The 15,788-nt window shown below is 44.3% G+C and overlaps 1 long non-coding RNA gene across 1 annotated transcript; it reads left to right on the top strand.

Moving 5' to 3' along the window:
• The first annotated feature begins 9,698 nt into the window (after window positions 1–9,698).
• Window positions 9,699–12,299, top strand: LOC134476958 (uncharacterized). Its single transcript, XR_010048811.1, has 3 exons — window positions 9,699–9,851; window positions 10,014–10,140; window positions 11,423–12,299. It is a non-coding gene; the product is annotated as an uncharacterized LOC134476958 (long non-coding RNA).
• The last annotated feature ends 3,489 nt before the right edge of the window (window positions 12,300–15,788 follow it).

The following is a 15,788-nucleotide window of genomic DNA, read 5'->3' as shown; positions in this document are numbered from 1 at the left end:
ACTCTGCCTTTGGCCCCTTTATTTCTCACTCTATCTGTCCCCCAAAGCAATGTCATTCCATCTTATTAATTCAGTCACTGCTCACTTATTAATGCTCCTAATTCCAAGTCTCATTCCTGAGCTTCAGACTCATATTTTCAGCTTCCTACAGAACATTTGAACTTGGCTATTTCTTTGGTTTCTTAAATTTGTAGGATTACAAAATAGCACAGTATATTCCATCCACCCCATCCTCTTGGCTTATTCAGATCTTTATCCCTTCCAAACATGTCTCAGTCTCTCCCAATCCAACTTCTTCCTTCTTGGTAATATGATTTTTGTTTTCTGCAAGACAGATCAGCTTGTCACTTCCTTACCTGGAAGAATCCAATGGCCAGGCATGGTGTACCACACGTCTGTGACCCTACCCCTTGGAAGACTGAGGAAGGAGGATTGCCACAAGCTTGAGGCCAACCTGAGCTACATAGTGAGTTCAAGGCCAGCCTGAACTACATAATGAGACCCTGTCTTTCAAAAAGAATCCAATGGCTTCTTGCCATCTACAAGATGAAATCAAAACCTCTCAGCACTTTATAGAAGGACTTTCAGTCTCCGATTCACTCTTCTCATCCCCTCTAGCCGTATCTCTTGCTGCTCTTTGTGCATACAAAGCCCAAACACCCAGACATTCCACCCATACCCATTTTATTGTTCTGCCACCATGGAGCTCTCTGACACCTTGGACTTCATTCACTTGTAGTGTTTCCTTTGTCTAAAATTCTTTTCCCTCCTTTCTCTTCATTCTTGAAGACTTGGCCGGCTGTGGCCTGCTCTATGATTCCCCAGCAACTTTCCTAAGCAATTAGATCCTCTTTACTCAGAGAGCCTCCCTTGAGCTCTGCATACCTCTTTCTTAGCATTTATGACTTTGGATGGTAATTTCTTATTTACATATCTGTCTGTCCGACTAGTCTATTAACTTCTTTTTTAAAAAGTACACTAGTTATTCATTTGTTTGTTTGTTTGTTTGGCATGGCACGGTTGAACTGAGCTACATCCCCAATCTTTTTTTTAATTTTTATTTTGAGACAAATTCTCACTAAGCTGCTAAATTGAATGTTCAATCTTGCCTCAGCGTCCCAGAGTGCTAGGATTAAGGCACATTGCACCATGCTCAGTTTACTAACTTCGAAGTAGCAGAACAGTGCTTTATGTAACTCTCTATACCCAGCCCTTCGCTCAGAGCATGGCACACTAAGCAGTAAATATTTGTCTAATGAAATCAAACAGAGGAGAAGTGATTGAGAAGAGGCAAACTATGAAATATCTGACGTTAAAAGGACCAGTTTGTAAATAATGAAATTATAGCACTTAGAGGGTGGAAATTTCTTTAGTTTACAGATAAAGAAACAGGCACAGAGCAGGTCAACACTGAACTCCATAAGATCAACGTTGAAACTAACCACTGAATTTGATTTGGTTCTCATCTAACTCAGTTTATAACCATAATTAAGGAAAGAATCAAATTTGTGAACCAAGATACACATAATTCATTGCCCAGAATCATATAACTAATGAATGGCAGTGCTCAAACCTAAAATGTAGGTCTGTTGACTTCTGGTCCCCTGGTCTATCAACTCCACTATATTAACTAAGTGTAAATTCTTTCATTGGGAGTAAAGATTCAGGGCAGTCTGTTCTGGGTTGTCACTGCCTTTGAGACTGATGAAAGTAAAATTCTTTCCAGAAACACACACACACACAGAACTCCATCCAGGCTCAGTGTGTACACGGACTTCTTGCTCATGGCTGTGGGAGTGTGGTTTGAAAGAACCTAGAAATGGAAGGGTAATGAGAAGTGGAGGTGGGCATTGCCTACTTCACAACTATGGGGAGAGATGGGGATATATGACAAAGCTTAAATCTGAGAGGTGAGCTGTGGGTAAAGAGGACAGGGCTAAAAATACAAGAAGGCGGGCTGAGGACTTAGCTCAGTGGTTTAAGTGCTTGCCTGACAAGCATGAGGTCCTGAGTTCAATCTCTGGTACCAAAAAAACAAAAAACAAAAAATACAAACAAACAAAGAGGCCATGAAGATGATGCAGAGGCTGCTAGTAGAGTTGTTCAGAAAAGTAGTAGCGCTACACCTTGAACTTGGGCACTGAAACAGAATGATTTTGAAGAGTGGGAATGTGCTCAGTGTGACAGGTAGCTCAGGTGTCTGCAGGCCGTCAGCACCGAGTTGTCCAAAGATAGCTGGCAAGTACCTTCCATTTCTGCTCCTGCCACTTTCCCTCATATTCCTCTAGAAAGTGTGCTCCTCCCTGAGCCAAATGGATGCTTTTCCAACTCTTTCCACTTTGCTCATCTTCTCCCCTCTCTGTGTAGTTTTGCACCATCATCTATATTCAGAATATTCCAGATCCAATTCAGATGGTGCCTTCTCTATTAGAAAACCCTGGCACCACCACTTTAGCCTAATATCTCCCTTCTCTAAAATTCCAAATATTTATTTGAGCCTCTCTTACTATATTTTCTGTTTTGTATTTCAATTATTTATGTTTCTGAGGGAAAGGCAAAAAAAGAGGAAAAAAGAAACAAAGGACAGATGATATGAATAAACAATAACAAGATGGAAAATTTAAAGCTAACTATATCAACAATCAAATATAGATTTCAGCTGGGCACACACCTGCTCAGACACTTTGGAGACTGAGGCAGGAGGATCAAAAGTTCAAAGTCTGCCTGGGCAACTGAGAAAAACCCTATCTAAAAAAATAAAGTGGGAGCTGGGCGTGCTCACGCCTGTAATCCCAGCACTCGGGAGGCTGAGGTGGGAGGATCCTTGCGAGTTCGAGACCAGCCTGGGCTACAAAGTGAGCTCAAGGCCAGGCTGAACTGCATAGTGAGACCTCATCTCAAAAAAGAAAAAATAAAAAATAAAGTGGGCTGGGAATGTGGCCTAGTAGCAGAGGACCCCTGAGTTCAGTCTCTAGTAGAAAAAAACAATAGTCACTATATACTGTCTGCAAGAAATTCCTTTAAATACAAAGACAAAATAAATTAAAAGTAAGTTAGAAAAATATACCATGTTAACACTAGTCAACATAAAGTTGGAGTGATTAATAAAGTACCTTTCAGGGCAAATCATATTACCAGAGATAAAGGGGGTCTTTTCACAGTGAGAAAAGGGTCAATGTGTCAAGAAGAGATCACAATTCTAAGTAAGTATGTTTCTAATAACAAAGATTCAATGTACAAGAAACAAAAACCAACACAACTACGAGAATAATATATTTTAATAAAAATTAACGTGAATAAATGACTTGGCCAACACTAGCAACTGACTTGACTTCATTGACTGGAACATTTTACCCAACAAGAGCAGAATGCACATTCTTTTTGGATACACGTGGAATATTTGTCAAGACAGATAAATTTTACCAAGATTAATACATTTTTAAAAATACAAACAACACAGAATATATTCTCTGATCAAAACTGTATTGTTATACATTGATAACAGAAAGACATCTGGAGAATTGCTAAGCATTTGAAAACAACAAAATTCTAAACAGTTTCTGGATGAGAAAAGAAATCAAGAGGAAATTTTTTAAACATTTTAATTATAATATAATAAAAATTTTTGAGTACTTATAGGGAAACTGAAGTTAGCTGAAAAAAGAAACAAAAATTAGAGTCAAGGGGCTGGGGATTTAGCTCAGAGGCATAAGCGCCTGCCTTACAAGCAGGCAGGCATGAGTGCAATCTCCGATACCCATAAAAAAAAAATTAGAGTAAAAATCAGTAAAATAGAAGGCAGAGCAGGGTGTGTTGGTGTACATCTGTAATCCCAGCACTGACGATACTGAGGCTGGAGGATTGTCACAAATTCAAGGCCAACCTGGGCTACATAGTGAGTCTGAGGCCAGCCTGAGCTACACAGCTAGCCCTGTTATTAAAAAAAAAGCCAAACAAAAGACACAGAAGACAGAAAAAGCAGTAGAGAAAAAAAAATCAATGAAACCAAAAACATAAAACACACAAATCTACCCAGTGTGGTCTGAAAAAAGGACATAAATGACAATGTCAGGAATGAAAGATATCGCATCACAACAGATTCTACAAATACTAAAAGAAAACAATTCGGCGCTGGGGATTTAGCTCAGTGGCATAAGCACCTGCCTTGCAAGCAGGTGGTCATGAGTTCAATCCCCGGTACCGATAAAAATGAAAAAGACAAAAAAAAAAATTAAAAAAAAAAAAGAAAACAATTCTATGAACAATTTCATGCCAATAAATTTGACAGCTTTCGTGAATGTATAAATCCATTCAAAGTTAACAAAATATCACACTCACTCCAGAAGAAATAGATTTATCTGAATCTCCCTGTAGCTAATACAGAAATTGAATTGCAGTTTAAAAAAAAAAATTTTCCACAAGGAAAATAGCAGTTCTACAGGCTTAATGGATGGATTCAAAAAGCATTTAAAGAAGAAATAATGCCAACTCTACACGAACTCTTCTAGAAAACTGAAGCATCAAGAATACTTTATAACTCATTTAATGAAACCAGATCAACATACAAAAATCAGTGACTTATCTGCATATTAGCTCTGTTCATTTCCTAGAGCTGCCATAATGAAATAACCACCAACAGGATGGCAAACACCTTCTTTCCAAATGGTGTGATATTTACTGGTACCAAGCATTCAAACTTTAACACATCTCTTGAGGCAACACAATTTAAACCATAATGCTAATAGTGAACACTCAAAAAAATTTAGCCAAGCATCATGGTACATACCTGTAATCCCAGAATTTGGGAGGTTGAGGCAGGAGAATTATTGTGTATTATTTTGTAGCCTGAGCTACAAAAGTGAGCTCAAGGCCAGCCTGTACTACATAGTGAGACCCCCATCTCAAAATAAATAAATAAGAAATGGAAAAAGTAAAAGAAATCAGAAATTGCTGAGATGCTCAATGACAAGGCTATTGGTTCAGTCCCCAGTATCTACACACATACGTGCGCACGCACGCCCAAACACACACACACAAATACTATAAAGAAAAGGGCAATGAAGTTTTTGCTGGTTTTATGCAAAAGTTATAAATCTGACTAAATAAAACTTTTCTGCGTAAAAAAAGAATTACATCCTATACTCCTCTGGCCCTGCAAAATTATGACTGTGGGATCTGGGGAGATAGTTCAGTGGTAGGTTGTACGCTTAGCATGCACCAAGTACTGGGTTCAAGCCCTAACACCACCCGAAGACAGAATTTTTTAAAAAAAGTCTATAACCATAAAGATCTTAGAATTAAATGGAAAATTTCAAACAGTTAAACAGAAAATGGAAAAATAATAGTATTTAGTACTTCATATAAACAGCAAATTTTAAAAGTTGTATAACTTCAAAAAAAAGTTGTATAACTTCAAAATGCTAGGATTCCTGCCTAGGAAATGGAGATTGTCATGAGCTAGCGAATGAGCATAATTAGTACATTTGTGGGGCAATTTACAGTTTACTCCTAGGAGTATCAAGGTAAAAATTAAGCCAGTGACGTGGTGGCACACACCTGTAATCCCAGCACTTGGGAGGCTGAGACAGGAGGATCGCTGAGCATGCAAGACCAGCCTGGGCTGTAAAGTGAGTCCAAGGCCAGCCTGAACTGCATTAGCGAGATCCTGTCTCAAAAAGAGAGAGAGAGAGAGAGAGAGAGAGAGAGAGAGAGAGACAGAGACAGAGAGACAGAGAGAGAGAGACAGAGAGAGAGACAGAGAGAGAGACAGAGAGACAGAGAGAGACAGAGACAGAGAGACAGACAGAGACAGAGACAGAGACAGAGAGACAGACAGAGACAGAGAGACAGAGAGAGAATATGTGCATAGTCTAATGATCTAGCTCCATTCTAATTTTTGTAGTATTATCCTGCATATGATAGTAAAATAACATAATCAAGGATATTCATTACGGCTAAAAATTGGGAGAAATCTCATATGACAGACTGTGGAGTGTGCATATAATACACCTAGTTATAAAAAAGGAACTAAATCTCTGTACATTGGGTTTTAAATTTTAATCTCATGTACAAGAGCAGGATAGAATTTTAAAATACAATATTTAATAAGACAAAGCAAAAATAGGCAAATGTAGTGAAATGTACATTTTAATATCATCTTGAAATTGAAAATAGACAAAATAATATATCAATCATGAATACATGTGCTTGTAAATACAAGAAGGGAAAGTAAACTTAAGGAAAACTTAAGCCTAAAAATGAGCTTAAACTAAATCAGTGGGGGCCTACGGGAAGGTGGCAGGTGAAAAGCACCAAGCACGGGGGATGTGAAAAGAGGAAGCCGCAAAAGGGGGTGCAACTCAGTCACTCACCATCCCAAGCCGGGGCCTCAGGGGTTACCCCAGCTCAACCCTGAGAAGAACTAAGGTTTGCTGTTGTTGTTGTTGTCGTCACTGTTTTTGTTGTGCTGGGGACTGAACCCAGGGCCTTCATACTGAGTGCTGTTTGTTTGCTTGTTTGGAGACAGAATCTCCTTAAATCACTAAATTGTCTAGTCTGGGCTCAAATGTATAATCCTCCTGACTCAGTTTCCCACAATGCTGTCATGCCAGCCTAAAAACAAACACATTTTTATTTTACCTAAAATCAGTTGCATTTTTAAAGAAGAAATTTGCATAAAATAAAAAAGAGTGAAAAAAGTATTTTTAAGAGGCCAAGATATGAACAGGCGATTCATAGGAGAAATATAAGCCTAATAAATACATGGAATTATTATTAACCTCAAAGAATAAGGAAAATTCTAATTAAAGAAAAATGTGACCAGGTGTGTGTCCAGCTCTCAGGAGGCTGAAGCAGGAGGATTCTCATGAGTTCCAGGCCAGCCTGGGCTATATAAAGTGAGTTCAAGGCCAGCAGCCTAAGCTATGTAGTAAGACCCTGCCTCAAAATAATACATAAGTAAATAAAATAAATGTGTTATTTTCTTTTGCCCATCAAATTGGGGATGGATGATAATACGCATTGTGCATGAGGTGTGTTAAGAAATATACTTTCGCTCATGGCTTGAAATGATGAATATTTATGAGGTCTTTTTGAAGAGCAATTGACATTATCTACTAAAAGTTAAAATTTCTTTTTAATCCAGCATTTTCATTTTGAGGAATGTAATTTTTAAAAATACTTACAAAGAAGCTGGATGTGGTGGGGCACACCTGTAATCCCCAGCACTCAGGAGGCTGAGGTAGGAGGATCATTGCAAATTTGAGACCAGCCTGGGCTATGAAGTAAGCTCAAGGCCAGCCTAGCTGCATAGCAAGACCCTGTCTCAAAAAGACAGACAGAGAGAGAGAGAGAGAGAGAGAGAGAGAGAGAGAGAGAGAGAGAGGAAGGAAGGAAGGAAGGAAGGAAGGAAGGAAGGAAGGAAGGAAGGAAGGAAGGAAGGAAGGAAGGAAGGAAGAAAAAAATACAAAGCCAAATGTCTGGCATAATGGTCCACACCTAAGTCCCAGCAACTCAGAAAACTGAGGCAGGAGACTCACAGGTTCAAGGCCAGTCTGGCCCATTTAGCAAGACTCTGTCTCAAAATAAATAAACAAGTTAGAGGTTGCAGCTCAGTGGTAGAGCACTTGCCTAGCTTAAGCCAGACCTTGTGTTCAATCCTCAATACTGCCAGAAGTTAAAAAAGTAAATTCACAAATGTTTGCATATGCCGACGCAGCACAATCACAATGAGAATTTGAAAACAGCCTAACTGTCCACCACAGCAGAATAGCTTAATTCATTAGATTCATTTGTCTGATGCACAAAATTTTCATAACTTTTTATTGGTACATTTTAGATGTACACAATCATCACATTTATCACAGGAAACATGTACCTGTACATGATATATTTTGATTCTACTTTTTTTCCCATTCCTCTCTCCTCCCTTCAATCCCTTTCGTCTCCTTATTTACAAAAACTTTGTTTCTATTGTTTTCCTTCTATTCTTTTTTTCTTGTCCCTTCCTACCCTGTCCCCTCCCCTCCCTGTTATCCTCTTCATTTGGACATTCACAAATTTTAAAAACAGTCTGTGTGCTCAGTTATAGAAAAATGTTTATAATGTTAAAGCAAAAATAAGTCACAACACAGTTTAAGCAAAAAAATAATCTAACAGCAAACATATTATGTAATTTTAAATTCATGCATCCAGGTTTATACACAGTTGTAAAATAAGTCTAGAAGGATACAGAACAAAACATTTTTAATTTAACTATTTATTTAGGATGGGCAGTTTGAGACAGGGCCTCTTTACATAGTTCAGGCTGGCTTTGAACTTACTATGTGGACCAGACTGGCCTCAAACTTGGCAGGAATCCTCCTGCCACAACCTCGCAAGTGTTGGGGTTACCAGTGTGTGCCTCACACGTGCCTCTTAAATATTACTTGGTTTCCAGTGAAGTAAAAAAGATAACACATAGTTCTGGGAGAAGTAGCCTATAAGAACCCCATATGAAATGTCAGATAGATCAGAATCCATGAACAAATCTGTATCCTCAAAGTGAATGGTAATAGTCAGTGCTGGGACCACTCAGCAATTTGAAGCAGGAGAGAATAAAAACATGAATCACATTCACACAGCCACTGTTTATTGAGCTTTGCTTAGGGGCTAGCACTGGGCTAGAACCTTTTTCTCACAAACACGTGTTTATCTCTTATGAGAAAACACACGCTCAGAGATTTTAAGTAACTCACCTTGAGATACAAGCAAACCTGTGTGGTAAAGAAAAATGATCTCAGTAAAAACTGCTTGTGGTGGGCTCAGTCCTGGATCTGCACAGACAGGTGAGGAGCACAGTAAGATGAGGGGTGGGGTGAGCTTGGGCCATCGCACGTTGGCAGGTTCTGGAGGTGAGGGTGTCAGCATTGTTTGAAAGCTGACTAGGACCTGAACAGGAGAAGCACAGGAGGAGAAGCCACACTGATGAGGGCGAAGACGTACAAAACAAGGTGTACCACGCATGCCACAGAGCTCTGAGTCCCTGAGCACTGTTAAAGCATAAAGTAAAAGCAATGGAATGACAGGCAGGGCTGGACAGACTGCTGGGAGCTGTGCCATAAAGCGGCTTCTTTGCCATGTTGAACAACACGGATTTTAAACCAGGAGAGGTAGCATATGTCTATAATCCTGGGTGATTTAGCACTTTAGTGGGAACCTGTCTCAAATTTTAAAAGAAAGAAAGAACTGGGGATGTGGCATGAAGGACCTGGATTTAATCCCCAGGACAAGAATAAATTAAGCTTGTTGTGGTAGCACATGCCTGTAATTCTAGCACTCAGGAGGCTGAGGCAGGAAGATTGTTGGGAGTCTGAGACCAGCCTGGGCTACAAAGTGAGCTCAAGGCCAGCCAGAACTGCATAGTGAGATCCTGTCTAAAAATAATAAATAAATGTGGATTTTGTTCTGGAAGTCATGGGAAACTATTACAAGGAATTTGTTTGTTATGGCATAGGGTACAATGGCTTGTATCTAGATGTTCCCATAAAGTCTCAAATAGTCCCAAGTAGGGAGTTTCCAAGGTGGCTGGGTTAGGGTGTATGAATGTGGGTGAGGGTGTGATGCTGGCACCCCACAGGATGTAGGTGACACCACAGGATGTAGGTGACACCAATTAACAAATTTGCAGCCTTGGTGAACTATAAAGGGACAGGAAGAGGCTGCTCTGCTACTGTTGCTGGCACCACTGCCCCTGCTTGCTGGCTGCTGCCTTCTGCCTGGCCTGCCACAGTGACTGTTCGCTCTGTGCTGCCCCTCTGCCATGCCGCCCTGCCTTGGAGCCAGCCAACTATGGCTTGAAACCTCGACATACTGTGAGTTGAAACAAACCTTTCCTCCTCCTTAACTTGCGGGTATCAGGAGAAAAATAACCGAGACTTAGGTTCATACTGAGCTTCATCGCCAGCTCTTTTGTATTTTGTTTTTTTGTTGTTGTTGTTGTTGTTGTTTGATTTTTGGTTTTTTTTTGAGACAAGGTCTCACGAGTGCGGAGGCTGGTCTTGAACTTGTGATCCTCGTGCCTCAACTGGGGTGATGGGATTACAGGCATGCAGCCATTACAAGGATTCAGCACAGAGACGTCCTGTTTGGAACTGCAGCTGTGTGAGTCTATGGCGGTCTGGAGGCTGAGTTTATGAAGAGGGAGCCACCCATGGCAGGGGGCCAGCTGGGCAGCGGCAAGTCCAGCTGAAGGAAAGCAGGGGTGGCACTGCTGAGGATGCCAGTCCTGGGTAGGAGGTAAAAGGACGAACTAGTGAGATGGTGGGCTGGGGCAGGAACAGAGGGTAAAAGGAAGAGTAGCCAGCCACTGAACGCTGCTGGCGCACTTCAGCCCAAGTGGCCAGTGCCAACAGAGAAGGAAGACTGAGGAGGGGCGGGTTCCACGGCCACTTTAGGGTATGCATGTGAAGTTGGGAAGTCTAGGCTTAGTGAAGAGAGCCACCTCCTCAGCTGTAAACCCGAAGAGCCGATTTCCTTCTGGGAAGCTCCATGGGAAAGCTCTCGGACAGCCCCTGTTCGGCCTGTCTTTGTTGTGCCACCACATTGCCACCCCACCCCTGCTCTACCGCCACCACCGTTTTCCACAAAGCTTCTCCTTCTCAGGACTCTGTTTTTGGAAAGTGGCACCACTCTTCCTCCAGTCTCCCCTGTTGGAAACCTGGCAGCTCCTTGGAACCCAGTCACATTTACTCCTTCGCCATCCTGAGACCTACCCCTCAAATGGCTTCCCTAAACCTGTTGTCTCTTCCTCATCTCCTGTGCCACTGCCTGCATATACACCCTTCCCTGTGGCAGCTGACCTGTCCCCTGCACAGAACCTATCAGTGCTGTCTTCTGATGGCAGTGACCATCTACCCTACTAGAGATTGTTCCTTGATTTTCTATCACAAGGCAGAAACCCTGGCTCTCCTGACCTGGCACCTATCCACCTTCCCAGATCACTCTCCATCCCTCTCCTGTCCCCCCACCCAATCCCCTGCATTTTTGTTCCAACAACACAAAACTGTTCACCAAGCCTTTCCACGGTGCCTCGCCTCCACGTCTAACATGGATGTCAGTGTCTTGGGCAGGGGTCCCTGGGTCACAGGTTCTTTGACTGACTACATGCAGCAGAGTGTTCTCAGGAATGCTCCTGGGAACAGCATTAGGTGTGAGGGAAGCTGAATGAGGCAGAGGAACAGGCTGAAAATAATGCAGTGGTTGTGGAAGCCTGCAACAGTCCCCTAGGGACCCTTACACTGGAACAGCCCTTCATGGTTGTCCCTAGAAGGGGGTTTATAACCCACACCAACCAGTCCTTGAGTGCAGACTGCACCAGGGAGGGAGTGTTCTCCCTCAAAGGAAAGTCCAGAGAGGGACATGGCTATTGTCTGCACTCCTGCAGCTGCGGAAGCAAGCACCTCTGTCCATGAAGGAGGAGACCCATGCTGGAGGCCCTCTGCAGCACCTGCCAAAGCCCTGTTGGCCTTCAAGACCCAGCTCACGTCTCTCCTGGCTACCGCTGTCATCAGCACCCTCTGAGTCCATCATAGATTCTATCCCTTGCAGGTGCACAGATTCTATCCCTCGCATGTGCTTTCCACTGTCAGGACTCTGATGCATTTATGTGATTGTCTCCTCACAGCAGACGGGGTGAGGGGCTCTGAAGCCTGTGTTTCAGAACCAGAATAGCGCCTACTGGCTATTCAATAAATGAACATTGCACTGAATAAAATAGAAACCACCAATAAAGGAAGTAGCTGCACAGTATCAGAGGGATTGAATGTCAGGCAGGATGAAAGTGAGGTGGATGACAGAGAGGCTGTGATCTCAGTCTTCCTAGACCCCTCACTTCACTTGGAGGCCCAAGGGTCCAGGTGAGAGAGGAGCAAGCCTTTGAGCTTGAAATGTCTCAGGTGATGCGGGAGCCAGGGGAAAAATAATGTAGTCTGTAAAGAGCCATGTGGCTGATGGAGTTGAAAAGCAGAGGTAGAACCCAGAGGGAAGGAAAGCGCCCTAGGGAAGAGGAAATTAGGCAGCGTCCTACCCTTACTCTTTACCTGACAGCTGTCACCCAGCTTCCAACCTAAAGAAAGGCACACAAACAAGCTTACAGATGGGGCATGTGCAAAGCCACAAAGGCAGGGAAGCAACCCCAGACACACAGCCACACAGACGCACAGCAAGTGAGAGAGGCACAAATGGTGGGGGTCCGGAGGGGAGGGACTGACCTGAAAGTTATAGACCATTTACATATGTAAATAAAATACCTTTGTATTTAAGTCTCTGTCCTTACTCCGCAATCGGTTCTCCCTCTCCTGCCAAAGACCTCTTCTAAGAACAGATTCTGGACTGCAGGTCCCACCACATCTCCTTTAATCTTTGACCCCAGTCTAGTGGGTTTTTCCTCTCTTCTAGGTTCCTAACAGCTCCCTACCCAGGGAGAGGGAAGAATGAAAACATCTCTGCTAGAGACCAGCAGGGGGCAGTGTTCAACAATAGATATCAGCGCTCACAGAAATTTGCTTAATGTAGGGAATAAAGAAAGAAATCAGAGAAAGATCCCTTAGACCAGCAGGACTCTTGAAGCCCTCCCTCACAGGGTCTCCTTTCCTGTTTCTTCACCCCCTGTTCTCAGCTGCAATTTCTCCATCCTCAGTGTAGTTCTCATAGCTCACCTATTCCCAAGGTGAGACCCAGGGGTCACCCTCTCTGATGACCCTTTAGCCTCTTGCCTCCCACTTTATCTTGGTTTCCAAGGGGATCAGGACTCCTTGCTTTCTTTTGAACTCCTGATCAGTGCTCAGGAACCCGCACATGCAGCTTGATTACCAGGCTACTCCTCTAAAGATGCACACATCCTGCTGGTCTAGTGGAAGGGGGAATGGATGTCAGGCCCTTCCATTGCCCTGGCCAGGGGCCTTGCACAGCGCACAATCTGCACAACAGTACAAGTTGACTGCTACTTACTGCCCTTAAAGTATCACTTGATCTTGATGAGCACTTATGGTGCTGAGTACCTTCATGACAATCTCATTTAATCCTCCTAACACCCTGGGCAAGGCTTATGGTCCCATTTCACAGATAAGGAAGTTGACACCTAGGGAGGGCACATGGTTTGTTCATTGTGGGATGAATGTGGAGCTGGGATGTAGGTCCTCTGGTTTCTCGGTATGGGCTTTCTCTCCCTCTAACCTCTTTCTCCCCACTCTCAACCTCAAACAGGCACTCTGCTTCCTCCTCATCTCCCTGCACTAGAGTCCTAAGATTTTTGTCCTCCTTCCCACTATTGTCTTCTGACCACATTCCACAAGCTGTCCAGTTCAAGAGCACAGGGAGGAACACAAGAAAGGCCAAAAAGATACAGAGAGGAATACTAGGAGGGGCCTTCTGGAGAGAGGAGGAAAAACAGAAAAAGAGGCCAGCACTAGCTGGGGACGGAGAAGGGGAAGACAGTGAACAGAGAGAGGCAGGCAGACCCTGCGCCGTGCCCAGGCTGGGAAAGGGCACAGACAGGACCTCCATTGTGTGGGCACAAAGGGGCCATATGCCTGGCAGCTTGTGACAATGGCAGTGTGTGTGTGTGTGTGTGTGTGTGTGTGTGTGTGTGTGTGTAGGAAGGGGGAGTGGTTTAAAGACCTCCACTCTTAAACCCCTGAGGCCTCGCCTTCTGCTCTGTCCCTGGGAGTGAGATAGAGGGCAGCGGGGAGCAGGCGCAATTGGCCTGGAGGTCAGGGCCAGGGGAAGCCCAAGGTAGACAGAGTGTGGACAGAGGCTGAGTCCTTGGGAAGGGGCTGTGTGTGGGAGGAAGAAAGGACAGAGCAGGGTCTTACTCCCTGGGGCCCCAGACTGCCTTCCTCATGCCCCTGGCCCAAGAGCTGGGTTTGAGGATGTGAAGTGAGGGCCACAGAACAGTCTTTTCCTGCCTGACTCCTGTCTCCTCATCGTCTGTCCCCTTCCCTCCCTCTCCTCTCACTCTCTACCTCCTTCCCAGTCCTGGTCCTACCCAGCGGAGCGGCAGCCGAGGCCAATTGATTATCTGAAGAAATTTTCAGAGCTAGCAGTAGAACAGCTGCAGCTGCCCCTGCTCCCCACCCCCAGGTCCTGAGGGACCCCGGAGGGGCGGGGCCCCTAACCCCTCTGCTCTGCAGTCCAGCAGGAGGCTGCAGCTCCAAGCACTGCAAGTACTTCGGCACAAAGCCCTTCAGGACCAGGAGCTGACCCTTAAGCTTTAACTCCAGTGCCTCACTTCCCTGAGTCATATGAGCTCCCTGGACAGGGGTGCACCTGCCTCTAAACAAAGGTATTGGAGCCTGAGTCCTGTACTCCTTCCAAATCTGCCCTTTGCAGACTTCAGATTCCCCAGATCTGGGCTCTGGGCAAAGCACTTCGCATTTCACTCACATGGGGAGGAGAGGATACCAACTCTTTCCTGCGTGGAAGTTTCTCCCTAAATCTGACTCATGCCCTTCTTGCTGCTGACATCACTCTTTGATCATAAAAGGTGGAAAAAGCCCTAACTAGGCATGGTAGCACTTGGGAAGCTGAGGCAAAGAGATCACAAGTTTGAGGCCAACCTGGGCAACTTAGGCAGACCCTATCTCAAAATAAAATTTACAGCACTCAGGAGGCTGAGGCTAGACCTCAAGGCTGCCCGCCCACACCTGCAAAAGTGGCTTCTACCAAAATAAAATTCAGGAAGGGCTGGGATATAGTTCAGTGGTTGAGTGCTTGTCTAGCATGTTAGATCCTGAGTTCGATCCTCAGCACCCAAGTAAAGAAGTAAATGACGAAAACCCTTTTGGGACTGAAAGATAGCTCAGCTTTCCCTCCCACTGTCTTCCACCTTCTCCTCCAACCTAGAGTTTGGAAAGGATCTTAAAGTGTGCCTGGCCAGTGTTCTCTGGTGTCTCCGGGCAGAGGGTTCTCCAGCCCAACACTGGGATTCCTCTTTTCAGAGGCTGGCTTTCCATTGCTGGACAGCTCCAGGGTTGCTGGATTTTTCCGGGAGTAAAATCTGCTATCCTACAGCCTCCACCAATTGCCCTGGTTCCGCCTTCTGGTGCCATTCAGGAGGTCTGTTTTGGTTTTTTCTTTTGGGGTCTGAAGATGGGTGCCATCTTATCCCTGAATCTATTATTATCAACACACATATCCTCTGTTCTCTCAACTACGTGTTCCTGGAAGTTGTGGTCTCTGGACCTTTCATACAAATTCTGAATCCTCACTAGTTCCTGTTAAACTGCGGGGTCCACCTTTTAGGCGGGGTCACTTTGGAGGCCACATGCACACAAGATCCTGAGTTGGAGCCCTTTCCTTCTCTGGAATTGATTTTCTTAGCCAGAAACTGAACTCAGGGTCTTTTCCAGGACCTCTTTGATGTCTGCTCAGCACTCTTTACCCCACCCCATTCCTCTCCTAGTCCCAGGTCCCCTGTCACATTCTCCCCAGTACTCTCAGGCTAGGGACACAAAGCAGACCAAGAACTGAGACTCGAGGAATCCGGAGCTGGCCTAGGGAAATGAGGGAAGGAGGCAGCGTCTCACTTGCACGCACGGCTTTCTCCAAAGCATGGACCCTCACACGCTTTGAAGACGAGTTCTCCTGGAACACTCACCTCCTTCTCAGACCCATGGTGGGTAGGAAGGAGCTACGGCACATCAGGAAAGTCAGAAAGCGTCACTCAGTGACTGCCAAGGCGGTATATGGGACACTAAGAGAGATCAGGGACCTTCGTGTCACACCTTCCCCTGACTCCTTTATGCTTGAGG

The sequence above is a fragment of the Cavia porcellus genome, unplaced genomic scaffold (genome assembly GCF_034190915.1).
Source record: "Cavia porcellus strain 051 isolate PalLab524CR breed Dunkin Hartley unplaced genomic scaffold, mCavPor4.1 scaffold_7, whole genome shotgun sequence".
Lineage (NCBI taxonomy): Eukaryota > Metazoa > Chordata > Mammalia > Rodentia > Caviidae > Cavia > Cavia porcellus.
The sequence above is the reverse complement of the archived record's forward strand: the minus strand, read 5'-3'. Positions and strand labels throughout refer to the sequence as shown.